Source organism: Scophthalmus maximus, chromosome 9 (assembly GCF_022379125.1).
Source record: "Scophthalmus maximus strain ysfricsl-2021 chromosome 9, ASM2237912v1, whole genome shotgun sequence".
NCBI classification, from domain to species: Eukaryota; Metazoa; Chordata; class Actinopteri; order Pleuronectiformes; family Scophthalmidae; genus Scophthalmus; species Scophthalmus maximus.
The window spans coordinates 16,253,268-16,277,044 of NC_061523.1; the positions used below are offsets into that span (position 1 = coordinate 16,253,268).

At 41.1% G+C, this 23,777-nt stretch overlaps 1 protein-coding gene and 1 long non-coding RNA gene across 3 annotated transcripts in view; one reads left to right on the forward strand and one right to left on the reverse strand.

Annotated features, from left to right (window-relative positions):
* Positions 1-7,450, reverse strand: part of f9a (coagulation factor IXa) — a 109,276-nt gene extending 101,826 nt beyond the window's left edge. Inside the window, exon 1 of the mRNA XM_047334446.1 lies at positions 7,152-7,450. The gene's annotated coding sequence lies outside the window, so the exon portion shown is untranslated. The remainder of the gene's footprint in view (positions 1-7,151) is intronic.
* Positions 7,451-7,592: 142 nt separating this feature from the next.
* Positions 7,593-9,207, forward strand: LOC118319204. 2 transcript variants are annotated; one of them, XR_004795911.2, is made up of 3 exons: positions 7,593-7,765; positions 7,872-8,046; positions 8,496-9,207. It is a non-coding gene; the product is annotated as an uncharacterized LOC118319204 (long non-coding RNA). The 2 variants fall into 2 exon arrangements; XR_004795912.2 differs by having other exon boundaries at positions 7,891-8,046.
* The last annotated feature ends 14,570 nt before the right edge of the window (positions 9,208-23,777 follow it).

The following is a 23,777-nucleotide window of genomic DNA, read 5'->3' on the forward strand; positions in this document are numbered from 1 at the left end:
TGACTGCTTGCAATAATTGGACGTTTTGTTAAGGGAGTGTGGATGTAGAAGTTCACTATGTGGTCTGCTGGAGCTGGAAAATGCTGCAGTATCTGTGTCATCTTGTTTTCTGCACTGGTAATCAGCAAGAACTTTATTAGAAACACCTGCACACCTGCTTATTAATGCATTCATCAAATCAGCCAATCATGTGAATAGTGCGATTTCAATAACCACACATCATGAATGGCCTCAATCTATGGGTGATAGTTTGTCTCTTGGCTTCAGACCGGCACTATACCGTTGTGGATATCCAGCCCATCCACTATCCCTGTTCTCTTTAATTTGGTGTTGATTCCACTTGTCAATAGTGGGACTTGTGGTTGGGATGAATAATGCACAAGTTTGGAAACCTGTGGCTTAAATCCCCATTAACAGCTCAGTTTCCAAGCTCAAATGAACCAGGATGTCAATATCTTGGCCAACTGCCTATCAGCTTTTCCAATCGAGCTGGAGCCAGCAGCCCAGGGAGACCTATAAACCTGTTGGGCATAAGGTATCAGCATTGAAACTCAAAAAATCTCCACATTCTGTCGCCAATATCACAGTGAACAGGACTGTCATTGTTGTTCCTTCTTCTTTTAGTTTAATGACGAGCGGTACCTAGCATTCAGGGTGCATTCTTGCCATCCACCATGCTGAAGTGTGGGCCAGAGTACAAAATAAAAACCCAACTAAATTCTCTTCATCAACCCAGTTTCTTTCAAAAACTCAAAGATCTATTGTTTCCCTCCTCAATGCTGACCAAATTCCCAAAATTCAAAATTTCCATCCCTTATTTCTTCAACTGTCATCATTATTAATTATTACAATCTACTATAATTTGTTGCCTATAATCTGTTTTCAGTGTACTTTACTTCGTAGGATTAAAAGTTAACACCGGGATGTTTTCTAGAACCTAGTTAACATTTCTCTTGAGGAAGATAAATGTTATTTTGTGTCTTACTGTGTAAATACGTATGTATGTAGACTTTCAGAATTCAGTCTTTACTGGAGTTTAAAAAAAGAAACTGGCTGTTGCTTATTAGAATGCATAACCAAATGTCCATATCATCACCTGTGCACCTCATGAGTGGACTTCCTAGGTCAAGATCTTCAGCATTAAAAACTCTAATATTACAGACAAATTCATCTTAAGTGCACATTGATGATAGTGTGACAAGAGGCAGAATATTAATCATTTCAGTTACAGTTTTTATAGACAAAGAACGAGAAGATGGTATTTGGGAATAATCTGATCTTGTATTAGCATAATGCCACCAAGTGTTTACATTGGGAAGCAGGGAGCTGAGCATGTGTTATCAAGAGGCAGTAAAGTCTGCCAGCCTTGCTGGGTGAGCTGGCAAGAAGAAGGCATCTCCGCCGCCCGCTGTTCATCAGTAACACATGTGTACATTTGTGGACAAAGCTTTGCAAGTACAGGCCAACACAGAATGACAGGACTACACTATATCGCCCCTGTCATCAGTTTCATGAAATAAAAGAAGTACGTATAGATACATAGATGTTATAAAAAGGAGCAGATCACACTTATTCTTGAATGATGACATAATATTTTGTCTCTGGTCAGGTCAGATTCAGGTGATCGGCTTTGTCAAGTTAATATTGGAGGGTTTTGTTCTCTTAAACTGTTAAACAGAGTCATTCAACATCGAGTGACATAAGGTAAAAAAATCTGAGCTGTGGGTTTAACATTTTAAGCATATTGCAATTCTGGCAACACCACAGTCAGTGAAGTAAAAGCAGATGTTTTGCCTTTTGCCACTGATCACTGACTAAATTGTGATTAAATATTTCTGCCCTGACTGAATGGTAGTAAGGTTTTTTTTTCCATTGGGCTACATCAGTCCGTTTTAGACGAGCCATGCCAAGTCATGCTGTGATTCCATTGCCATGCTGCTTTGGTCCTGCTTAGCGCAGGGTCAGCCACGGCCAACATGCTGGACACTAGACCTCAGAAACTGTAGATGACATACTACAGACAGCTGTAGGGAAAAGCAAAAAGTGATAGCTGTATCTCACTCTCTCTCCCGCAGATGTTGCACCATCATACCTTTTTTCAATTTTAGGATAGAGGGATGGGTAATAGTTCAATCATGTATCATAATCTTAACACGATGTTATACTAACATTGCAGTGTTGTGATCCAAAATAAATGATTCAAGCAAGTTCTACCATAGGAAATATGATTATATCATAAGTGTTAATGTGTAACAGTATCCCAAAGTTCACCATGGTTAATAAATTACATAATTTAGTATGTATGTTGGCAATTATATCAAATATCTAAATCAAAAATGATAAATGTAAAAATGTATGGGGTTATTTTTCATTTACAGCCTTGCCATGTCCAGATGTTTGTAGTCACATGTAGATTAAAATATAGGAACAGATATACAGTAAATAGAGACCATTCTCTTAATATTACTGACAATGACCTGGGTATGACGATGGTTTCAATCACTGTTTGCTTGTTTGATGTGAATGCCCACAGTGAACTAGAGAAGTGAGTGTGAAATATCTGTTAGCGAGGAGGAGGATTGAGGAGGTGTGGGGGCTGGGGGGAGTTCCTGAAGCTCTCAATGCTGATTAGCAATCTCTCCAGATTGAGAGAAAAGAGAGGCCGTCACTGAGTGGATAGTTCCTCCTATATAACTACAGTTTGTATAAAAAGTTGTGTGTGCAGGGCTGGAATTTCTGTCTGCAAAGGATTGCGCTTGTGAGCGAGTGGGACACTAAAGTGTGGGAGTGTAATGTAAGTGCACTTGGTTAGAGCATATACATTCCCAGTGGCACACAACATTGACTCTGTGCATATGTTTCATGTGATGTACATTACACTGTATAATACAGTACAGCATTACCCTTTGTCTTTGGAACATTTGAAATGAAGATCTTGAGCAAGATGAGCAATATGAGTTCAAAGACTCACAACATTATCTACCAATAGAGCATGAGAAGAAGGAAAGGAGAATAAGGGGGGGTCACTCATCCTGGACAGCCCATTGAGGGGAGCCGGTTTCCATGGTTTCAGGGTAGCTGTGGCTAGTGTTGCTAGGCCGATGGGAGGCTGGCAGCTGGTTGCCTAACAGCAGCAGATGGAGCAACACAGGTTTCCAAGAACAGACAGGCACTGTCCCTCGCCTACATGTGTCATATCATTCCGGTCATCATTATCGCATTAAGGTTTGACAGTGCAAAGTGCTTCACATGCATTTGTGACGTGGTCGCTGACGTTAACACGATATAGTAAATAAGCAAAGTTATCCCTCTGAGCTAATGCATGCTAACCATGCTGCCGACGCAACAGAAATGTAAATATCAAACAAAAGCCAGAGAGTTATTCTGTGGGCAGAAGATTACATTATACATTATCTCAGAGCCTGAACAAGACAGCTGCCTCCGTCACACTCAGACTCACCATGCGTGCGGGTCCCCAGCTACCTGTACCCGTCGAAGAGGTCTTCATCAAGTGGACAGGACGACTTGACATAGTGGAATGATTTTACCCTGGAGAGCAGCAAGTCTACTCAGTGGGAAGTGATGACTTTACTTTAGCAGGCTTTTAGCCTTTTATGTGGCAGTATCAGAATACAGAGAACAAAAGCACCATACTATCAGCTGTCATTATGCAGACACTTGGAACCATGCTACTGAGTTTAAACACAAGTACAGGAAATATACCAACTGACCCTGAGCAAACTAAACTGAATGAATGATAACAAAACAACATATATTCTGAGAGGATGGCTTAAAAACAGTTTGCTCTTGACATTAAATCTAATTTTAAAAAAACATTAAGAGTAAAGTTAAAAAAAGTTCTGCTTAATTTTTTTTGGTTGGCTGACAATGGCCATGTCTATATTGGTTATCTATAAGCTCATAACTCAAAGTTGTTTTTTTTTGAAAGACACACTGATGTGTACAGTACACTCACACACATACAGTACAGAGACATGATGGCAAAGCGGGAAGTGATTTCTTTTGCATATGCACAAGCACTATTAGGGAAAGAGTGTGTGTGTGTGTGTGTGTGTGTGTGTGTGTGTGTGTCTATTCCACAGGGCATTTGGAGAGAGAGCGCTCACCTAAGATTCTGCACTCCATCATAACTGGATGTAAACTCACCTGGTATTACAGGTATGCAAGAAAAATATAACAGATGATGCTCTCAATATTATTTTTTTCTCAAATCAAACACGATTCTACAGTAGAAACCTTTTTGTGCAGTTGCTTTGGATACCACAATTAGAGTCAAGCATGTTAGCATTGGTTTCCAGTTAGAGTATGGCTCTGCACCAAATCGCACCATGCCAACTGGTTGCAGGGTTTTATTATATAAATCACAGCACATTTGTCAGAGTTGGGTGTGGAAGAGCAGAGTTTTCCTGAACCAAAATACTGGCTGGAAAGGGTTGGAGGTAGAGGAGAGGAAGAATCAAATGGAGACTCTACGCTTGTGAAAATAGGAGCACTCGTCATGATAAACAACAGCTTTGTTTTTGTTTAGACAGCTCTGACTTGTCTACCCTCCCACAGATGAGTGAACACTTAAAAGATAATTTGGCCATAGGAAACCTTGTTCATATGAGCTAATTGATATTCATTACATTTTGACTTGATTACTCATTGAGCAGCTCCCTGCCCCCGACAACATCTCATGATGAAAACGTTGCTTATGTTTTTCTATGCGACACACAGATCCTTCAGTCACGTTCATATATCGCAGCTTATGAACATTTAATCGCTACATCCATGTCACCGTTGCACTCAATCACATATCTCATCCATCTTGCCCCACATGCTAAGCAGGGGGAATTGGAGCCACAGTGGAATTAAGCCCATTAGAATAATTCATTTCCCCTGGCAGGCCAAATGAGAAAGTATCAACGTTATTAATAATGTGGTAGCCAGTCCAAAAACAGCCCGCCGATGACAGAGATGGAGGAGGCCAGTCAAATTAAGCAGAAAAACTCGCCACAGGCCTCATGCTGCGGCTGAACTGCACTTTACCGATGAGTCCCAAAGACAGTGTATATACTGTATAAGAGGAATCATGCAAAACTTATTGACTTGTACTGTGTGGAGTGCCTATGACACTAATGTATGAACTCACTCCCATGTGTATGAATTCACTCCCAAGAATACAGCATGCAATTCATCATTTCTAAAGAGTGCGATGGATTTCCCCACAGCTATAAATCATGGTCTGTAACTGCCCACAGCCAGTTGTTGTGTTTTTACATCACGCAGAATACCAGCTCACAGAATATGTTCATCAGTATTGATTCAGACTCGTGTTTTTCTGTTTGTGTCACCGAAAGGAAATTCCCTTAATTTACACAACAGGTGTACAATTACCACTCAGCAATGTAGCGGCCCCCTTTGTTGCATTAAGAAACTTTTATGTTCCATTTTTATGCTTTCACCTGGATTTAATATCCAGTCTTCCTGTGTAATTGTATTGACCAAAGATTGTTGTTTTCTTGTTATCATATCAGGTGATTTAAAAGACAAAAATAAAGTATTTTACCAAGAAAAGGAAGTTGAATTGACCACATAACCAAAGATTGTGACATTTGTAATAATGATGCAATGACCTACATAAGCAGTAAAACCTGCTGTTATGCAGCACAATGTGATGGAACACATCCATCCCGTATTTAAACACACACACACCCTCACACATGCACGCACACAGATGCTTACTGGCCAACAGATGTTCCCGCCTGCGGTAAACACACAACAAAACAGGAGTGGCCAACACACGATGTTCTCTCGTTCCTCATTGTTAGCATCTGCACAAATTTTGCTACAAAAAAGAAAATCCACCTTGTACAAAGGTCACAGCAACCCTGACGGATCATCCGGATTTTTTTAAAAAGGCACAAATTATGTCATTTTTTTCCTGATACTTTCACACAATTCAACCATACAGACTGCTCTTCTTTTTTACCTGCATATGCAATGTGTAAACTGTCAAATGCTAAATATTCCAGTCCATGATTACAACCAGTCACGCTTTCACTTTATTAATTCTCAAGTCTCTAGCTGTGGCCCTGCATGCTGATGCAAGCAGACGTTTTGACTTCACCTCAGCATTTGAACCGAGCAGCATCTTAAATAATTCATGAATTATTAAGCTGAGCTAGTTTGCCACATTTTTGTAGGCATTTTTTGTTGTTCATTCTTTTAGCTAAATGACCTGACTTTTTTATTTTTTGTTACAGTTATAGGTGGAGATCTGAACACAATATATACTAAAAATGAAACAAAATTCTGTCTTATGACCAGCTACTGCATTTTAAACCTGTTTCAATTTTGTTTTGTGGGTAAACATGTACACTATCACTACTTTAACCTATATAATTACATTTTGTCAAATAAAATCTAAGGAAAATAAAAGACCAAGGGAAATATAAGATGAAAAGAACAAATTATGTATGAATGTGTTTGAAAGTGGGGCCACACAGACGGGGTGACACTGAAAAATGCAGCAAAAGGCTCCTGAAACTTAAAGCCATACAATTTTAATTACAGACACAGCCTCCCACGCTTTCATCCCTCTGCTGTTGTGTACTCTTTATTCTTGACTGACCTCATACACATAACTGAAGGGAGTGGACTATTGTGGTGTGGAATATTTACCACTCATACTGCCGACAGTATGCTACACCAACATCTGTGCAACTAGCAAGCTTTGATGAGTCGAGAGCTTACATAATTTGCAATAGAAGTACATTGCAATTAAAATTAAAGTTATTCTTGGTCATATTCAATGTTAAAAAATACTGCAGCTGGGGAAGGACTATTTCACTGTCTTTGGAAGTGAAAAGTGTTATTTAACTACCAACAACTACCAATAATCAAACCAGTCTGATGCACAAGCAGCCAAAATGAAAACTTAATGCTAATAAAAAAAACTTAATCCAGAGATTATCTCATAGTCTGGGCCTTATACCAGACGCCGTTGATGAGAAGGTTATCCACTACAACAACAATGACGACAACAACAAGTTTAGTGGAAGAAGTCTCAGAGCAATTAGCTGAGTTAGCACGGCGGCTAACAAAACACAAACAACACGCAAAAAAAAAAAAATTCCAGCACTCACCCTTTGTAGATCCACACGAGTCCACGTCCACTGTTGTTGTGTTTGCGGCGACCTCAGCTCACAGTCCTCGCTGATAAAATCCCACTGTTGAAGCTTCACCTGAGCTCTGCTGGTCCAAACTTCTACTTTTTTCTCCCTCCTGAAAAGTTTTTTCGGGCAACTTTCAAATCCGTTTTATTTTGATTTTTCAACGTGCACAACCCGTCAGCTCGCTCTCCACACTGTCTATGAAATACTTTGGCTGATGATAGAAACTGAATTCAACAACAGGTTGTCAAACAAACGCCCCTGTGTTTTCCACAATGCTGGCACCAGGTGCTTCGTGATTGCTTGGACGCGACTGCAACCAAATATATGGCAACCGGATGTGGTTGTGGCGTTTCAGTTCACTTCCGGAACGGTTTTTTTTTTTTTTTTTTCAAATATCGCTCCAAAATAAATATAATTTGAAGGTTTTTAAAGGGCAGTGATGCAGATTTTATGTTTAACAGCATGTAAAAATGTGGCTTAATATTATATTTAATACTAAATATTCTACATTTTTCAGGTTTCCCCTTCGTTTCAAGCATTCTGGTGAAGTGTTGCTCTATTCGAGGTGTCTTCTTTTTGCGGAGGTGAAATTGTTGTTCCTTTTTCTTGTTGCACATTTGCTGTGTTGCTCTTTTTTTTTTTAAACATTGAACTTGGAGTTGAGTTTACCTTTTTGTTTGTGTAACCCAGGTCACTTTGCCCAGTTTAGGACATTACGGATGTTCCTCGAACGCATCACCTGCAAAGGTAGCGCGACTTGGCTGTCCGCTGTTTTGTTTCGTAAGAGAAACCCAGCATGGCTTCTGCCGAGCACCACCTGAGAAACTGTCGAGCGGTTTTCCTCCTAGATATTGTGGAAATCCTGGTGAGTTTGCTGTGTGTTACTTTATTTTAAGACTGTCATGAAAGCAACACCAGTCAGGAGTTTGTGGTAATGTCCGGCGATTTGCGGGCTAGAAGCTAGTCTAGGCTTAGCTAGGCTAAGATAGGCTAGGCTAAGATAGGCTAGGCTTAGCTAGGCTAGGCTAAGATCGACTAGGCTTAGCTAGGCTAAGACAGGCTAGGCTAAGCGCTATGTACATAGCTGCCGCTGTAGCGCAACAAAGAGCTCACGAGGTGATTTTTGCGGTTGCATTGTGTCGAAACTGTGTATGCACTGTGAGATGTGCGTGTATAAAGTGTTCATTTTGAAATGGAGAAACAAAATCGTTCAGTTAGTTCATTTAATGTATTCAAGTTCATATAATGCGTTGTGGGGGTACTATAAGTGAAAACAGACTGTGATGTAATTGCTCTGTACACATTTGTGTGCAGGCAGTTTCTTTGGGGGGGAACATTTCTTTTTGGTGGATGACGGCGAGCTTCTGAGTCTGCAGTCCAGGGTCTGCAGTCATGCTGATGGTGGATCAACTCACCTGGATACCGATCTTGTGGACTGATTGTGCCATTCGGAGGACAGGAACCACGTGGAAATCGAGCTAAGGAGAATCCGTTTTTTTAAATTTTATTTGCACTTTTTTCCTCCTGAGATCTCAGGTTATTTTTTATTTATGGGAACTGAAAAAACATAAGTTGTAGCAACCCCAACTGTGGCAGACACTGACCCTGTGGGAAGGAAACACTGCTCATTTCCTTTAAATGTATTTTGTTTGAGTTATAAATCTGTGAAGCTATTTTGTTATCAGAATTTACAAAACGGTATTTTCATTTATAAACTGGTTTTCCTTTTCATAAGTCTGGTCGTGTGTTTTGTGTGGGCTGGAGGTCTTCCTGCTCTTTAGAGCCAGCTATAACCAATCTTCTTATTATTGAAGCTAGTGAACAGAGAAGACTAACCCATTGAACAGGTATTAGACGGTTACATTTGCATCAGTTAAGGATTTAAAAAAAGAAGAAAATATACTTTAATAAGAAAAAAAATTACCTTCCCTTTAACTTTCAATTTCAACTGGGCAAACTATATATGTACTATTTAAAAGATCATTGGCAGGGATTATAATTATAATTCCATGTTCTAATTATGACTATGCCAATAAAACAACCTTAAGCCCTTTGAAACTGTCAGTAAACAGTTGCCACAGTAAGCGTTTAATTATCAAAATAATGTGTGTGTGTGTGTGTGTGTGTGTGTGTGTGTGTGTGTGTGTGTGTGTGTGTGTGTGTGTGTGTGTGTGTGTGTGTGTGTGTGTGTGTGTGTGAGAACCAACCAGCAAGAGCGTGAGCAAACACAAATAATAGACTGTTCTACCGTTTGAGCAGTGATGTTAAGTCAACAATACTTTGCTTTTGTCATCTCAGGGCAGTTGTGTACATACTGTACCTGTGTATATTTCCAGAACTGGTGTATTTGTATGTGAGTGTGCGTATTTGTGTATCAGGTTGTCAGGGCTGTCCTACACTCCTAATGGTTTAATGGGCACCCTGTGGTGCCTCTCAAGCCCCCTGGAGTGGGGCACACTCTGAGTGTGGGGGAGCACAAAGGCGCAGCCATGTCTCCGGAGAGGAGTGTCTTTGTGACGAGAGGCCACTGCTGTGCTGACTGTTGCTGGCCTCATGGTGATTACCCTCCCCGGGGGGTCGGTATTGTGGGCCCTGAGACCCAGAAATTCACCTTTCCATACCCTCCTACTGCGCCTCAACAGGGGGCCGAAATGCACCCCTGTTGATCACCCCACTTCGGTCGCCAAGTAGTCCTTCCAGCATCCTCCATCACTATTCACGGTCAAGACTAGGTACATATTGATTGCGCTCCACATCATCCACAGTGATCCCTGCAGAGCATTCATGCAAATATATTGAATGTAAAAAAAAAATATATATATATATATATATATATATATATTATATACAAATTTAGTGCATGTTACTGTAGTAAAGAACATTTTCATAGTAAAACTTACAAAATGCATATAGACGTTCTGTATGTACAACACATACCAGTGATGTGTTTTGCTAAGAAAAAAACAGTAAATAAAAATATAAACACAGTAGATACTGTAGACTTAAATACCTACATGCACACACTCGTATAGTACATGCTTGCAGTAAAAACATCCACAGTCCTGTTCAATCTTCTCTCATTTTATGACCTACTTATGGACCAACACATTTTTGATATGTTGAGCAGGTTTTAACCACATAATGCTTACACACAGAAAGACAGAAAGTGCAGTATGCAGATCCAATCCCACACACTGCCCACTGGTTTCTGTATTCCACACCAAACGCCGTGCAAGAGACTAAAATTGTGTTGACTGTGTTCCTTAATAATGCAAACTTAATATGCCTTTAAGAAGGATGTAGCCTTGAGCAGAGGAGAGGGCATCTCAGAGCCTGGCTTCAGGTCCAGGCCAACGGAGGCGAGTAGCTTGGTTCCTCGGATTCCACTGATCAGGGTCACACTGCGGAGGCCAATCCCTGGTGAATAGATCAACGCCCACTTTCAGTTTCTCGCTGTCATGGAGACTGCAGTTCACTCCTCACATTTCTTTTTTCAGTCTTGATGTACTGTATCTGAGAGTAATGCGAGTGTGTGATGAATGTTAGTGTTACAAAGTGATGCATTTTACACTTTACATGCAGCATTGGACTCTGGTATATGTCATGTTTATTTTTGTCTGTTTTGAGTAGCCTCTATTCTAAAGCACATTGCATATGAGATATATTAATATTAAGGGATATGGTACACATGGGCACCTCTGAATCAAATTCAATAAGCCTTCATAGAGAAGATTTGATGTAACAGGTGACCGACAGTGTTAAGTGAATCAAGGTCTCCGTGGAACATGTTTGTCTACATAGGAGGAGAATAACCAGATCATGTGGGTTGTGTCCAAGATGAAGGAAGGCCTGCAAGGTCATTTAACCAATGCATGTGACATCTGCATGTGAACAGAGGGCAGCCCTAGACCTGAAACTACAACTCTTAAGTCATACTTCCAAAAGATAAACTATAATGTTCTTGTGATTAGTATAAATCACAGACAGGCATCTCTACGAGGAGAACAGACAAAGGCAATAATCAACTAGTCAACCATGGAGGAAATAACAGCATGGAGAGATTCACTGCAAATTACCCCCAGTTAGCCATCAGTTTTTTTCCACTGTACTGTGACTGTGTGCAGACAATGCTAATATCCCGTGGCTTGACATAAGCAGATACCTGAAGTTAGGTTTTACTAGAGGAAAATCACTTCAATCCCTGAAAACCTTTTTATACTAATTTAACATTTGATAAATCAAACCATTTTAGACCCTTTATTGACACACACCTACTGCATTATCCTGCTTCATACACTAGTGATTCACTTCATTATCTTGAAATGTAAGGCCAGAGGGTCTGTCTGCCTCTGTCAGTCTGTTTCGCATTGCTCATACTCCAAACTCTAAATATAATTAGATATCCAGCGATCGTAGGGACATGTTTCATTTCGCTATCAGTGATTGAGGATGCATCTGTGGCTGTCCACCGCAATCAATAAGCTCTTTGAGCAGTGTCTAGGAACAATATTAGTGTAAAGGTCTGCTTAATGTGGAAATCAATGACGGGAGGGATTAAGGGGAAAATGCTGACATGAAAATACTTGTTTTCATTAATTTCTCAAGGAGCATGTTCTGCCATTTCTGCCCTTGGTAACTGTATGAGAACTACCACTGTTTTGAATCAGCTTTGAATCCTAACAACAGATTAACTACCTTTTTTTCTTGTTAGTACTTTACAGTGTAGATTTGTTTGCACTGCCTTGCTCTTGAACTATGGGTCTAGTCATATTGATTACACAGTTACTGGGCTTGTGACTTAAAGGAACCAATTTGTTGCAGAGCTATAGCTTTGCCCAACACAGCAGTTTGCAAGATATAGCCAACGCTATGGAAGGATTAATGTGTTTACATGCTTTAAATTTATTCTTGTAGTGTTCTTTTAGCAAACTCTAGTGAAACACCTGCATCTGCAGACATAATGGTGAACAAGCCTGAAGCAGTTTTCAGACATGAACTGTCTGGACGCAAGTTTACGTACATTTTCTGGAGTTTCCCTCTCATGTATGACAAACGCAGAGAGGGTTGGTCTGAGTCAGGCGCATTCGCAACAGCAGGAAAATCTCTGGTACAATCTGTGGCATCTGGGTAGAGTTTGAAGGAGTCAGTACATGGCAATAATTTCATTGCGAAAAGGCAGTGTTTTTTGTTTCAAAACGCCCACTCGCTCGCTTTGAATTCTCCGGAGATATTCCTCCTGTGTTCTCACATGGGCTTACTCTGACGTTCACTGGAAATCTTACGTAAGGCATGGCAGGAAAAGTTCCGGACAATATCCCGAGCTCACATACAAGTTCAGGAAAATGTCCTTACTTCACTGCATGGAAGCAGCTCTATCATCATCATCATCTAAAGCACTCATAGTTGTCGAGGCTTGTAAAAGTACTTTGTGGTCATTGGTCACCTCAGATCAAATAACCCTGAACTGGTTTAATATCACTATTCTCTGTTACTATGCAGTTTAGGGACATTCAGTGGCTGCAGCAACAAGAAGAGGGGGAAGCAGTGAGTCGTGGCAGAGGTAATGCAGTCTTTTTCCCAACAACACTCTTTTCAATTAACTTCTTTAACGCTTAGCTGGGATTCAACTTTACAATAAGCATTCAGGCAAACATTCAAATGCATCTCCCCGAGGGATGTCTTAAAAAGGACTTAATGGACATGTGTAGACGGGGGATTCAGGGTTACAATTCAACTGGCTGTGTTTCTGCTCAGCCTCCATTTAAGCACCTTGCACATTTGCGGCATAAACAGTTTTGACTTCCCAGCAGGCAGAGTGAGGAACACTGAAGTGGGCACTTGAGCTGGGATTACATGCAGATATCTATTCCACAAATCAGCAGTTGTTGGATAAATGTGTGTGAGTGAGAACGAGATATATTTTCATTGTAATGTAAGCACCATTCACATTGTGTGGCAGTATAGGCAAACAAGACACACTTCTGATACATTCTGGAGGAGAAAGCCAAGCATCAATTCAGGGGCTGCAAGGTGCTGCTGCCTGCAGGAAAACTGTTATGAACTATTTATGACACTTCCATTACAGCCACAGTGTTTCTTCATGCTTTTCCTACTTTTTAATAGCTGTGCAAACTTCGGAAGGGTCAGAAGTGATTAAGATAATTTTTTGTGGTATTTGTGTGTGTGTGCGCGTGCGCATTAAAATCCTTCTGGATTTAGATCACCATGGCCACATTGAACCACTGCAGGTCCATGCTCCCCGGTAAAGAAAAAAAGAACAAAACGTTTGATTCTCACAGTTTCACCCAGTTCAGGTACTGTGAGTATTGTACAGTAACCTCAGTGTTGAATCATAATTGTCACACCATTTACATAGTGTAAATCAAATTGAGTTGATTCAGCCCAGCCCTTTGTCCTGAGACAATGATTCAAAGAGTCTATGGTTTGGAGCATTTGACTCTGTGATAACTACAGACGAGGAGAGAGGAAATGGAATTGTTATAGCTAATCCATTGTTAATGGCCTTTCACAGCTTTTCCACAGCTTTAATGGCAATCTTTTACTGTGAAGCTGGATAAGGAACAGGAGGAGGAGAGGGAGAGAGAGAAAAAAGTCTCAGTCAAGAAGACAAGCGAGACAGAATGAGAGTCAGTAAGATATTGACATTCTTGCAAACAAAGACAGACGTAGAAGTTGGATCAGCATTGTAGCACCAGCAGTGCATTATTGGTGAACTTCATCATATTGTAATATATGCAATTGAATATTTTTGAATTGAACTCAGTTGAGTGTTGTGCAACGTCCAAAGTAGTTGTTCTTTTAATCCCCAGTATATAGAAGTGAACTGATTTGGTTCCATATCAGTGCACTTACTTTGTCCGGCATGAAACGAACAAGGAAAGAGTGCAACAAAACAAAGAAAGGCAGCATGTAGGTTTGTTATTCTGCAAGGAGTTACTCAATATTTCATTAGGTTACTGTGCAGATTGTCCAAAGGGGATGAATGAAAACAGTCCTTACGAGGAAAACACTGACAGAGCTTAACTAACTGCTTTGAAACAATGCAAAACTTGTACTGTTAGACTAAACACCTTTGCACAGGCTGCCATTAAAAACATACTGTTCTCATTAACACTTGACAAACAGAAAAGTTTCAAAGGGGGGATTCTTCATCATGTGAAGTACACGGTGAGCAGTTAAAATAAGAATTGTATTATCGTTATTGTGGGTGAGCAAAGTTCTGAAGGTTTGATGTTGAAAATGTGGATGCACCTCTGAGGGTAAATTTTACTGAGAATTTATTATCACAACTCGTGTCGCGAATGGCTTTCTAACAACAGATCTGAGTGTCTAGTTACCATCTCCTGTGTGGTTTTGCAGCGTAATGAGGTGCATCCAGGTGCAGGGAGCACCCATGGCATTCAGGCTTCCCCAAGGTGTTGAGGGAGATGAATTTCTATTAATGATCATACGTAATAGTCTTATGCTGCCCAATGTCACTGGGGAGATGACTTGCAGATCCCCACCACTCTAATTGGCAGCAGAATTGAGCCTCCCTCCATCGGTTATTACAGAATGGTATATCACTGTCTCTGTCACTGATTGTGGAAGTTTTGCATGTTATTCTGAGTAACTCGCGACAGGAAAACCTCTTTAATATTTTAAATATCCAGTTGTTTCTCTTTTTGTACTGCAGTGCTTTCCAAGAAAAAATTGTGTCCAAAAATATGGCTTTTGTACAGAGGATGTGTAAGTAAATATGCATGCTTCATTTACTCCCATTGCTTACAGAAAATATGTAAATGAACCTAATCCCTAAAAAGGCCTGCATAACACTATTGCAATTTTTCAGTTTTTAACCTAAACTTAACCTGAATTTTTTTTCACCTTGCGCACATTACCACATATCTCTGTAAAATTAAAGGTAATTCACTTAACATGAACTGCATAGAGTTTAGTGCACAATATGTCATGTGCAGCGGCAATTGCACGGGCGATGAGAAAGGATGGTAAAAAAGGGTCAGCTGTGGAAGGTGAGGTACAGTTCTGTGCATTAAGGGTCTAAAACTGTGTTGCTCTGCAGCAGACTTGCTTGGGTTGTGTAATGGATGAGCCGGGTCTGTGAAGCCTCTGCTGTTATCATTAATTCATGTCATCGAGGAGCTGGGGAGCCACCGTGAGAGGCACTGAGAAGGAGGCCGATCCTTGTGGGAGGATCAGGCGGCACAGAGGATGGACGGGTTGAGGGTGGGAGACAGTGGCTTGGGTGTGGTCAGACAATAAATAATCCAACAGACACAAAGACACTATTTACACAACGGTGGAGAGAAAGTTATAGTGCTTGTATGACCCAGGTGTTTAAAATGATTGGTAGAGTTCACCTCTACCCTTTATGGATTAGTCACTCGACACAATAACATGACATCATGCGGATGACCTGAAACCTTTTGTTCTTTTCCATCGCAGTGTGCTAAATCTCTAATGCCATGTCTGATGTTCTGTGATCCAGAGCGTCTCTCTGTTGTAAACCTAATCAATGATGGAACGAGAGAAAACATTTTTCAATGTGTTTTTTTGTTACAAGAGGCTACACACAAGTTATAGGTGCAAAAATGGTTATTTTGCTTTAATGAACGGAAACAATAAATCTGGGTTACTACATAAATGTTAGAAACCAGTTACTGTGCAATACTTGCTTTCTTTTTGTTTTTAACTCCTTTACTCTTGCACAGAGTGCGATTTCTATTTAGAACAAGGTTGCCAGTGGTTACAGGTGACCATGTTGGCAGAGGCTACTACAAAAACATCCTGTATCTCTGCTTTTGCAACCACTAACATGCTCAGACACATACAGCACAGTCTTGAATTATTATTTTTAACCTGCACTTGTATTTCCACAAGCAGCGTATCGCTGTCTGTGCAAATGACCACTGTACGGTATTTACATTACACAAGCGTGGTGGCTTTAATTTAACCTCACTTTTGTTGACAATACTGTCACTTCAAGAAACCTATTGTAGTTACAGCTTTATGGGTCAAAATGAATGGGGCTGTAGCTGAGCCCTTTTAACTTTCACATGGGACGTGTCTGTGTCAGTGTTGTCCGCACCTCAGTGACACATCAGAGAGCAGTCGTTCTCTTTTCTCCCTCCATCTGGCCGACTGAGCCGTTGTAGCACGGGTAAGCCTTTGGTCACAGAGTTTTACAGTTAGCAGAGGGGGCATTAAATGCTTGACTTGCTTCAACACAGATTGGTATTCAGTTTCTTTCTGTCTCATTGCTTCCTTCATGTGATTTACAAGCGCAGTCAAGTCACCCATGGCCTTAACCCTCACCTAACCTCTGACAGCACTTAGCCCCCACCGCACCCCTCCCAGGAGGACACAACATCATAGTCAGACACAGTCAGGCCTATAAACATGACTCCTGCTGGAGCAAATCTGTCTCGTGCAAAAGTCTAAGGACGTAAAGTTTATCATCTTTGGGCTCCAGAGCGCAGGGAGAACTTTAAGTGGCTTGAATTCACATTTGTTCACACAGTATAAAAATTTGGCCTTTTTACAAAAAGCAAAGAGAAATTTTCTGCCACAACAGCTTCACAAGCTCATGTTTTGCTGTAACCAGATGGCAGGTGGCGAAGCTAGATGGGAAATTTATTGTCATCAATCAATAGGGAGTAAACAAAAATGCACCACTGCTCCTCAAAGAAATGAGAAAACGAAGGCCAGGAAATCAGTGGAGCCTACTGTTGTTTTTTTTAGGTTTTTAAATGAACATATTCGACCTTGATAAAATATGCACAGATCATCAAGATACTTTCAAGGTCACATCTCAATGGCCATTGCTTTTTTATAGTGTAGCTTTGATTTTAATTGACCCTGCAGGACTTTTGAATTTCACACACATGAGACTCATTCTAATCTTTGTATTTTAATTTGAATTATCTTTCCATTGTTTTATTACCTGCACGTCAATTATTAACTGCAAACTACAGAGGGATCCTCATAAAATAGTCATTATTTAAAGTCATTACAAATGCTGCAAGAGGTGCTATCGTACATTGGCAGAGAGACTATTTTAGTATTAGTGTCGCCCTCAAAAGAGATCGTATCTATTCTCTTCAAGGAATGTTAAATCTGAATTTGAAGTTTGTGCCTCTGATCTATTGTACAGCCAGTATTATCAGAGGCTGTTGCAGTGCTGGGATGGAAGTGATAGATAATTATCACCAGTGCAGTATGTCTACTCCTCCTGTCTTCTCTTTCATATCCAGATCCTGATTATGTAATCACAGCATGCCGGGTGTGTGGAGGATGACAGCGTTGGATGTTAGGCTATAGATATAGATTTCTTTTATAAACCCGAAAGCCTCTGTGAGCTTGAGGGTGAAGTTTACACCCTCGATATAAGGCTGGTCACACGGTGATATTTCTGAGGGGCCAAGTGTGGGGGTGTATTATCACGCTATAGTTTTTGATCAATCGCTGATTTCTGATCGCTTCATGACAAGAACACACTTTGCACTAAACATTAAAAACAACAAGGGTGTTGATGAGATGAGGATGAGTGGGTCAAGACCAGTGCGATGATGGTGTCAGGACAACTTCTGCTGACAGAGAAAGAGAGGAGCAGGAGTGAAACAGCAGTCTCCCTTGATTGAAAGGCATGAATGACTGTCGGATATGACAGAAGTTCAGAGCATGGTTTGAAAAAATTGTATTTTTAAATGAAGTTCAGTTCAATGCTCTGACTGGCCGTGGTGGGTGGACTGGAGAGGGGCAATGTGTTTGATACTACAGTGCTCTTTTTAAAAAAATCTTTCCCTGGGGCAAAATAAATAGTGGAACGGGAGAAATGAAGATAGTGTACATTCAGGCAGCACTGATACCCTTGTCATTTGCAGTTAACCATGAAGGGTAGATGTGTGTGCAGGTTTCCTAGCATGCATGCCGTGTGTGCACATTACAGTTTTAGCCTAAGTAAGAAAATGTTGGTGTAGTTTTTTTGGGGGGTTTGAGAAGAAAGACCCCAGGTTGACATATTTCACCTGACTCTTTCTTAAGAGTGGTTGTGGTCAGAGCTATTGTGAAGTCACTAAAAGATTTAGTCACGTCACCAAAACTATTTGCTGTAACCTTTGAAAGAGCAAGACCCCACAAGTACAGAAGAGACAAGCTCATATTATTTATACTAATCTGCCACGGAGGCTGTCTGAAATGACCTGTGTATGTTTAGTAGTACTGTATCTGACTGTCCACACTCACCTCGTCTTATCTTGTGATATTCTCTCGGCTTAACCCCGGTCAGGCAACCACTGACGCCAGAGTCTCCAGTGTTAATGCTCCCTGTGGTCCAGCTAATCTCACTTTACACTGGTCTTTGCAATGGGAAAATGCACTGGGGTCATGTTTCTGACAGCTCCACACTTCCTCCTCTGGCTCAGTGAGACAATTCTCCTTCTCTCTCTCCTCCTCCTCAGCCACATCACATCATCATCATCTCATTTTTTGCACCAACTTCCTGATTTTGCTTGGCCCCCATTTCCTTTTTGGTGCATTAGGCGCCCACACACAGTCAACCACAGCCCGTGTTAGTGCTTTCACAAAGTGGCTCCAGAGGTTAGCCCTCACAAGTGGAAATGTTCCCTGTAGAGTTACAGCCGATCAGGCTTCACACTGATGGGTCAATAACAAGCCCTTGTGTGATAAGACGCGAGCACAAGTTAAGACTCTTTAGGAGTACATAGCTTCATGACTCCACACTGACGGTACTAATCTAAGTGGGACGATAAGAAATGACAAAACAATAGGCTACTATATGTTTTGCTGTTTTCTACGCAACAAGGGATCTCAAATGCATCTTCACATACTTAAAAGAAATGTTTTAGATTTGTTTATATTTGCATAATTGCTTGACTTTGACTATTTGCTGTCAGGATGATATTATCGCTGGGAGATGATGAGGGGACAGAGGTGCACGTTGTAACAATCCCATGAGACTCGTGTCAAAACATGTTCTCTTCCATTCTGTCATTGTTACGTGAGTAAAAATTCAAAATGATCTGGCAGCCACAGAAGAACCTGTGTCATTTGTCACCTGATGACAACAGAAACGCAGTGGATATAAATACATCAAGGAGACAGATGGAATTAATTCTGACCTCTGTGACTTGTTGCAGATTTTTTTTCCTCCTGCCGATGTCTGCATTTCATGTGCAATGCTGCCATCTGCTGAAAAGTCTTTAGTGATGACACACTTTTCAAAGCTAACGGGAGGAATTGTGTGACATCTACATTAAGGATGAGAAATGTAGACAGACACGTTTCTGACATTTGTTAAATTTGACATTAAATGTGAGGCGTCTTATTGTGTCTGTTGAAAGACACATCTCTACTCACTCCACACAGCGGTCACATCTCACTGGGATCACACCAAACAAGAGGAAACGCTCAAACACTAATATCTAAGGTTCCTGTGTTTTTCAAATAGCAAATAAGATTCCTATTTAAAGAAAGTAATTGGGAGGCATGGTCGTGAAACTTAAATGGAACAAATAAGAATGACATTCATGAAATGGTGCTGATGAAGTGTGTGAAACACTGGACCTATTCATATTATTACACAAATTGAATTCTACTCTTAGTTATAAGTTTGGTTATATTCAAATCTTACATGCAATTGAAATAGAACATTCTTCAAAAATAAGGCTAAATATTTTATTTTGAGCCCCAGCTTGTCTTTCAACTTTTCCATGGGGTGTAAGGGTAAAAACGTTCATGCTGTTTCCAGTTTCTATTTGGGGAACATTAAGTGCCCCGTGACATTTAAAATGTTTGATTAAAGAAAATGATTGACTGGCTTTGATTAATGAAAGCTACAAATATAGTGAGTACATTTGATGTCACCTCCCCTCCTCTCCCCTCCTCTCCATCCATGGTCTACTCTGTAAAGTGTGCTGTACTAACCTCATTTCCTAGTGAGAACTAAACTCCACACTTGAAAGCTTTGCTCTGGGATAAACAGAGTTGATGTAGTACTGCAAATGCAATCCAGCAAAAGCCAGCGAGACACACCCCACTGGCCACACTGAGGAACAGGCTATTTCCTCGCACCACTCAGACCTCAAGGCTCCATAGGGACATAAACAGGCAATCAAATCCACCAGCTCCCAAAATGGCCGTCTTTTAGGGCAAAAACAACAAAAGGTCATTGGATTCAGACACAACATTGTTCTTAGACATTTAACAGTTTGCAAGCAGGCGAGACTTAGAGTTTGCCCCAAGATTAGACATGTCTTAGACAGCATCCTCTTTTCTGGCTGGGCTGGGTTTTCAGTGGGATGTTGAGGAAAAGCTGGTGGCGGTGGGGGGAAGATCAGCTTAACTGTCCTGCCTCTTATCCTCTCTTGCTAACCTACATTAAATTAAATGAGCACAGGGCCAGATCTTGATATGTGTGAAAACCCTGGGAGATTACACAGTGGTAATTAATAGGAGTAGCTGAGATTACAAAATGTATGCGTGTATGCACGTGTGTGCGCGTGTGTGTGTGTGTGTGGAGGTCTCCAGCCGGACAAACCCCTAACTGACTTTGCCCCTTACTGGGAAATGTCTGGCCAAAGTCACAATTTGAGAAGTTTCCTGCTATTCTGTATCTCTGCCGCTTCAGTCGAATTAACATGACGACACTGACACATTGACACAATGACACACCCCTGACATAAATGGTAGGCTCATACTTGAAGGCCAGGACATGTCACTTGGCACAGTTACACGGTTTTGCTTTTCGATTCTGTTTTAAACGAACGAGTAGATACTCTAGGTGTGCAGTTGTTTTCCTCTCAGAACACATGTTGCAAGGAAGCTTGCATCAGCACAGGAAATCCTTTGCGTTGTCTCTTTCAGCACTGATGCTCCTCAGCAGATGAGTAAATAGGGCATTTATTATACAGTAATGCAAGAATGGAACGACACAGGCAGACTTGCAAGGCAATTGCGAGAACACAGGAAGCCACATAATGAAGATTAGGCTGCTCAATTCTCTCTGAATCCAGATGTAATGAATGTGCGCTCGGATCTCGGGAAAGGAAGGCAGGGAGTGAACAGTGAGACGTCGGCTCTTTCATGTCTCCCACTCGCTCACTGTGATCCAACGCTTCACCAGCTGTGGCCTCAAAACGCTGTGCTCACCTCAGATCCACTCTGCAGCTCCCTTCTATTCAATGTGTGTTGGGGGAGCTGCTGCTGTGACACTGGAGCTCCCTCTAGTGGAGAAACCAAAGCAAAGAGGCAAGTGTGATGATGATTAATCCTACTTTTTATTTACCGTATAGGACACAAAAAGAATGCATTGAACAAAGCATGAATTAAGATTAAGTTGTTAACAAAGGTTATTTTTTCTGTTTTAACTCAAACTATTTATAACAAAACTCTCCTTTGTTGGCATCTATCCTGAGACAGGGATAAAAATAAGGTCTAGGCCTAAGGGTGTAGTAAACATGTCTCCTATGTGGGTAGAAGGGAGAGAATAAATACCTCACATCTGTCTCTGCTGACTTTTGTTATGTATTTTTGATCAAACTGGACTCATTAGGGAATTCCATCCTATGCCAGATGCAAGAGATAGGCAAAATAAAATTTTGATTTGTCATTTGAAATAAAAAGGCAGGTGAGGCCTCCCCCAGCGTGTGCACTACTTTTGCTCGGTTGTTTTTCACACTGCGGTGCTGTTTGATAGATAACCGGCGCCGGTTAGCTTATTTTAGGAGATAAATCAGATGCTTAACATCTTAGGAGGCCAAGCCTGGCCCACTCTGCTCATCAGACTCCATCCTTAATTACATAATGGGATGAATTAATTGACTCTATTAATCCAGGTGACCATCTGTTTGCCCGTCTCAGTCCAGACAGTGTCCTGTGACGGTGTAAGCCCGTCCTCCCCCAGCCCTCCGTGCCAAGCAGCACGGTCAATCTAATACACTGCAGTAGACCTGTCTTGTCACAAAGGCCTCTAAATTATGGGTTGGGCCATTTGACTTGCTTTCATTTTTCTCTTATTTGGCTGATTTGAAGGAAACTGAAGGGGTAAAAATGTGTTTTGTGCAAGCGCTTATTTTGACATGGGTGCCAGAAATAGAGTGGTACACACCTACTTCCTCGTGTCATTTCTGAGTAAAGCATTGGCTTTTTTTTTATTCCGGGAAACTCTTTATTTCTCTCTCTCCTTCTCTCCCTCGCTCACTCCAGGGGCCTCAACCTGCTATAGACTTTAATAAACAGTGTTCAATTGGTGCTGCGTAAAGCTCTGCACACACATTCAGCAAGCTTCAATCAAAAAGCTTATCACTAGCATCAAATGTCCACCAGTGTCGGGTAGAAAAAAATAATGCAGCCACAAAAAAGCCGTTATTTGAGTAGGCGTCTTGCCAAGATCACTCTCAGGCTATAGTCCCTAATGGTACCAGTTCACAGAGGAAGGATTAGTGCGGTTTTTGGTGTAAATATAATACACTTCCTGTTTACTCTGGGCAGAAACAACTTGAGCCTGTCTCAAGCTTTGTACATTTTGTAACATACTCCACACAAACACTTTTTAAAATTTTTGAAAAACACAATGACCTGTTTGTAAACAAAGCTCTCATCGACATGCATTTTTATTGAATCTAAAATAAATATATATCGTAGAATTAAACCTTCATAACAAATTAGAGTCACTGCACTGAACGACTAAATGTATCTGCTTACGAACACAGTTGCACATCTTGTCCAACAGGGGGCGCCACACAGCCTCTATCAGAGTCACCCGATGAGAAGTAGCCTCAGCTGGCAGACTCTCTGCAGTTATAAGCAATTTAAAAGCAGCTTATACTGTAATATCAGGCTATTTACCTAAGAACCTGCAAGGTCTATTTTCAACTGCAGGCCACACGTCGTTTCCCTCTTTGCCTCAAAGTGTCCTCGCCCCTCTTATTTTCTGCTAAGAGGGATAATAAGGACAATGTGACAGAAACCCGTAAAGAAAACTGGTGATTTTGTGGTTTATGTTGTCACTTCTATGGCTTTGTAAGCTGCAGGCAGCACTGCACGTGAGAGTTACAGCACAAACGGGGAAAAAAACCCACAAACCAGTATGCACGCCTATGCTGCACTGAGCTTTTTTTTTTGCACTAAATAAATCCTTTTCTTTTTGGGTCATAATGAGCAGGAGGCGTATAAAACTCTAAAGAGGAGGGAGAATAAAGACGCAATGAGACGAGATGGGAGAAGCAAGGGGAGAGAGGAGAGACTTGATGGTTTGTGCCAGATCCGTGGTACAGGCAGAGGGAAAGAGGGAGTGAGAGCTCCTCTAGTCTTAGCCCCATTTGAAACAGATGCTGTTTATAACCCAAACCTTAATGGGGAGCTCTATGGTCTGGTGCTGGCCTATGATCGTGTTCCAGCCCAGCTCCAGTGCCCATCTTTTTTCTTGTATAGCGAAAAATGCCACTGGAAAAAAAGGAAAAATACTCTCCCCCTCCTGTACCAGGGGCACCTCCTCTGTGAAGCCCTAGATTTATCCAATCAAACCCAGCTCTCTGTGCTCACTTCAAATAGCCA